Source organism: Ornithorhynchus anatinus, chromosome 21, assembly GCF_004115215.2.
Source record: "Ornithorhynchus anatinus isolate Pmale09 chromosome 21, mOrnAna1.pri.v4, whole genome shotgun sequence".
NCBI lineage: Eukaryota > Metazoa > Chordata > Mammalia > Monotremata > Ornithorhynchidae > Ornithorhynchus > Ornithorhynchus anatinus.
The window spans coordinates 13,342,693-13,347,864 of NC_041748.1; the positions used below are offsets into that span (position 1 = coordinate 13,342,693).

The window sequence follows — 5,172 nt, forward strand, 5'->3', positions numbered from 1 at the left end:
CCTTCCTGTCTTCTCCACCCCTTCCCTGCCTTTTCCCTCCACCCTCCCCAGACTCCTGGGTTGAGCCCCTCTGAAACCTGACCTCCTCTACCTACTTTTTATACCAACAGTCCTTTCCCCGGAAACTGAAAGGGACAGAAGCAGGGAGGAGAGAAGCAGACCGGCCTAGTGGAAAGGGCCCAGCCTGGGAGTCAAAGGACCAGGGTTCCAAGCCTGGCTCTGCCCCCCATCTGCTGTGTGACCCTGGGCAAGTCACTTCACTTCTCTGGGCCTCAGTCACCTCATCTGTCAAATGGGGGATCAAGAGTGCGAGCCCTATGTGGAGCAGGGACCGTATCCAACCCGACTATCTGCTATCCACCGCGGGGCCCAGCACAGTGCTTAACAAATACCACAGAAAAGGAAGCAAAAAGGGAAAATGAGAGACAGAGTGGAGGGGAGAGTGGGGCCTGGGAGCTGAGGAGGCTTCACTGAAGAGCTTGAGTTCATTGATTGATTGATTGATTTGTTCTTGATTAGCCAACACCCTCCTGGGTGCAAAGCTCTATCTGAAGTGCTGGGAAAGCCCCAGAGGAGCATTAGACCCGCTCCTCAAGGAGCATGTGAATGGGTTGCAGGTGTCTATAACTTAAGTCTGTTTTTCCAAATCCTTTTAACGAGGGGCAGCTGCAAATCCGCTTCTCCTTAATCCCCTTCTGCCTCTTCCTTCCTGGATTCTACAGCCCCACCCACAGAAACTCAGTCTCTCTTCAATGGGCCAAGTGGAACTGTGCCTTTAAAGCCCCAGAGGCTGCTGGCTTTTTCCCTACCCTATAGAGGTTCTGGGGTGTTATTTCCTCTAGGCTGGCGAGAGAAGATGGTAGCTGTTCCCTGGGGGTTTGGTGAGTGGGGCCTGGGATTATTCCTTGGTTATCTTATCTTTTGTTCATTCATCCAATTGTGTTTATTGAGGATTTATATTGTACAAAGCCTTCTCCTAAGTGCTTGGTTGATAATCAACACCTATTGAAATGGTGATGCTAATAGGTTTATTTTGATGGCTCAGAACGGACTTGGGGCAATTTAAGGCTGAGCTCATTGATTTTGACTATCTCGGTGAGGGGGTGGCTTGTAGCGGGCTTTGGTTTTCTCTGGAAGATTCAGAAATGACTGTGGTCTGTTTAGGCTTGCGATACCTGGTGACTGGACTGGTTTTGGTATTTTGGCGTGGGAGATAAGGCTAGGATTGAGGAAGAGAAGTGGCGGGTTGATTGGGACAACAAAATTCCTCTGGAATAGAGGAAATGGAGAGGTTGTGATGCCATAAAGTATTTTATACTCTGTGTTTAGAGATGACAGTTTGCTTTGGGGGAGAAAGGGATGGGGCAGAAACCATGGGATGCATGCGGGGGGGTGCATGCTAATTGTCTGTGTGTGTGTCTGTCATTGTGTTCTGTTCGGTGTGCTCTGGCCAGCCCCTAGGTAGCTACGATTTCCCCCTATACTATAAATTCACAAAGGCCAGTGTCCTTCCCCACATGGGACCCTGCGCCTGGGATGAGGTAGAAGGTGCTGAGGTGCTTCTGCAAGGCTTGTGAGCCCCCTTATCATCCCCAAAGGGTTGCACATCCAGCTCCTATCCACTGGAAACTTCACCCGGCCCTCCATCATCCTCCTTGGATTCAGCGCCGTGCGTTGGTCGCGGAAGCGTCGGTATCATAACATCAGATTGTGAGCCCCCACCCCGGGCAGGAACCGAGACCCGTCGGCCGTAGAGGGGTGGGGTGGCAGTACCGCCTTGCGCCCCTCTAGGGCTTTTAAACAGGAAGCCCCTCTGAAGGCAGCATTGAGCCGACCTCAGCTGTCTAGGTGGGGACTCTCTCTCTCTTTGGGCTTCCCAATTCCTCTACCCCAAGATCCAACTTGCGCCTTCACCCCTGTGGGACTCCATTATGACGCCTCAAAAGCCCAACACTGATTTGGTGTTCACTAACCACACGTGTGGAATAGACTGGAAGCTCGTTTTGGGCAGGGGAATGTGTCTGTTGTTCACTTGTACTCGCCCAAGTCTCTTAAAGAGTGCTCTGCACTCAATAAACATGACGGACTGATGTGGAGCACCACAAACACAAGCACTGTTGTAGCAGCAGAAGCTGAGTCTCCTCCCCCACACCACAAGTATTGATTGAGGCAGAGCACTGTACTGAGCGCCTGGGAAACTGAGTTCCAAAGTGTAAATCTCTCCTTGAGTTGTAACCTAGTCTGCAGAATATTTCCAGATGACTCGTCGTGGCTCCTACTTAAATGGGTGTAATTTATATCTATTATCTTCCTTCCTCCTCTAGATGGTAAACTCCATAATGGACAGGGAATCTATCTGTTGATGGTGATATTGTGCTCCGTTCACGGGAAGTGAGGGGTAAATACGAGGGACTGACTGAAACGGTTGTCCTTCGCAATAGAGGCCTCTCCCCCCATCCTCCTCATGGTCTAGTGCTCTGTCAAATAGCGTTCAATAAACACTATAGATGTCTTAATGCAATCCTGCCATCTTCTGCTGTACGTACTCATTTACTCTGTTTTTCATCTACTCGTACTGCCGATTTGAGCTTGGGTTCAGCGTGCGAAGCTTCACGTACCGACCTTGTATATGCCTTTCCACCTGTGTGTACCTGTTTGAACGTCTGTCACGGAATCGATGCTTCTTTAGTGCGGGGGCCACGTATGCTATGTAGTGTTGAACGCTTGGAAGCGTTCAAACTGTGGTTTTTTTCAAAGTCAATGTTTCCCCTTCTAGGCTTGTTTTGGGTAGGGCTGGTGTCTTTTTAAATTTTTCTAATCTATGCTCCCAAGGGTGTAGTACAGTGCTCTGCACAGAGGAAGAGCTCAAATCCCATCACTTGACGGAATGAGTGACTTAGATTGTGAGCTCCCAGTGGGCAGGGACTGTGTCTCTTCCACCCAGCTGAACAAAGAGGGTGCTTAATGAGGGGTGGTCTCGCCCAAGTGAGACCAAACCTGGAGCAGGGAAGAAGGGCAAGCGTGAAGGATCAGACTGGCGCTCGGTAAGTGTCCGGGGCCTTGACTGCATGAAGAGAAAGGGCAGAAGCCCAGCTTCTTTCTGCCGCCATGGAGAAGTTTTCCAGACCATCCTGCTCAGAGGTAAGATTCTGGGGAAGTGTGGGTGGGTTGGGGAGGGGGTCTGCAGGGGCTAAGACTGGGGAGAAATCCAGGTTGTTCACCCCAAGGCTGGACCCCACCCAGGCTAAGGCAGCCAGGGCCTCCCCTGCAGGGAGTGTGAGTGGTGGCTGCTTTGTCTCGGAGTCTCAAAGGGGGTCTCCTCTGTCTCTCTCTCTCTCTCTCTCTCTCTCTCTCTCTCTCTCTCCCTGCCTCCTATCTTGGTCTCCGTCTCCTCTCTGCTCTCTCCAGTGATCACGCAGGCATCAGTCCAGCTGAAGGATGAGGACACAGATGGATGGAGCTGGGCCCAGGAGGCAGCACCCCCTGACCCGAGGAAGGAGGCAGAGTGAGATTGCCCTGAGTCCTGACTAGGTGTATACTTAAGGCCATGGAAGGAGCCTGAGCCCCAGATGCATCACGGGAGACCAGGACCCCTCATCTATCCCTGCCTCCCCAAGGACCGCGTGGTGGGGACAGGATGGTGAGTGTTACGTCTTGGGTCTGGGGCTGTTGGGGCTCTGTTTCGTGCAAGTGGGAGAAATCGATGGTATTGAGCCCTGTCCTGCGTGCTTGAGTGAAGGGATCCTTATCCCTCGCTATAATCCACTACATCCTTATAGTCCACAACTCAATGCAGGGACCGAGTCCCACCTGGCCAAGGAGTGACCCCTGACCCAGACAATGTAATACCACGTACAACTTCCTGCTCCCGGGCTGGAGCCCTGGGCTCCCCGTTGGAGACCCAGCCAAGCCTTTTTCCCCTCCAACCGCCCAAACTGGCTGGTACTCTTCCCAGGGGTGAGCTGGGGCACACTTCATCATCCAATCAAAGGTCACATCTCTCCCCAGGAAGCTGCAGCGCGGACCCGAACCGGACCAGTGGCCCACGTGGACAGTGGAGGACTAACCGGCCCCTCGTGGGATGCCGCGAGCACTGCACCGTCCCCGTGAGGGAGTCGGTGGGCCCCAGCCTGCTGCCCCCTGGACACCCTCTCCCGCCCCAAGCCCAAGATTGTATCCCCTTCCTCCAGACAATGCCATTTCCTTTGGGGAAGGGTCAAGGGTCAAACACCGCATCGTGGGTGCCACATGAATCTCTGGTAATTCCTAGAGGTGATGGATGTGCGTGTGTCTCCGGCGTGAGAACGAGGGCAGGGACCAGAGCAGGGTGAGAGGGACCGCCCCTCTTTGGATGGGGAGCCGGGTTCTGGAAACTGGGGTCTAGAGTTCTGGACAGGTACTCTGAGGATGGACTCAAGACCAGGTGTGAAGTCGCCTGGGGCCCTTAATTCTATAGTCAGCGTGGCTTCCTCCTGGCTTGGTCCACTGGGAGTTATCTGCCCAGCTCTGGCTTCAAGAGTACAGACTCGCTTTCCTGGCCGAGGGGGGTGCCCCTGGGGGCGCGGGGTACAGGGATAGCGGTAGTTAGGGTGTGTGTCTATCTGCGTGAATGTGTGTGTGACTGCCATGTGTCATCCATCCCTCTTGGAGGAGCCGAAGGGGTGGGGGGAGGATTAGGAGCAAATCCTAGAGTGGGAAGATGCAAAGTGGTTCCCCCTGCCCCCCGCCCCACTGCAGGAAATGGCACAGTCTGACCCCCTCTTCCCCTCTCTGTCCCCTTGGCAGCTTGGCCTCTGTAAGGCCACAAGCAACTGTATGGAATAAAATATCTACGTTCTGCTTCACTCCTGAGCCGCCTTGGGCCAGTGGCAGCTGCCCCTGCTCCAAGGCAGGGTGTTAAGGGTGGGGGGTATTAACTGAGTACGCAAAACAGACGCACGCCACCAGCTTCTGACTTGTACTTTGGCTTGCTAGAACTGCCACTCGTCCTTCCCTCCTCTCAGGTCTCATTCCTTCTGTCTCAGCCAGGCAGGTTAAGGGGGCAGGAGTCTTGAGAGGTCAAACAGAGGGTGTGATGATACCTCTCATTCTCTATCCCTCTCTGCCACTCCAGCCTGAAATTCTCTAGAGGAATGGACCAGAATACTATGGCTCCCATTGGCTGGGAAGTCT

At 53.5% G+C, this 5,172-nt stretch overlaps 1 long non-coding RNA gene across 2 annotated transcripts; it reads left to right on the plus strand.

Annotated features, from left to right (window-relative positions):
* The first annotated feature begins 381 nt into the window (after nt 1–381).
* Nucleotides 382–4,844, plus strand: LOC114806016. 2 transcript variants are annotated; one of them, XR_003754141.1, is made up of 4 exons: nt 382–881; nt 2,325–3,141; nt 3,409–3,640; nt 4,009–4,844. It is a non-coding gene; the product is annotated as an uncharacterized LOC114806016 (long non-coding RNA). The 2 variants fall into 2 exon arrangements; XR_003754140.1 differs by having other exon boundaries at nt 382–3,141.
* The last annotated feature ends 328 nt before the right edge of the window (nt 4,845–5,172 follow it).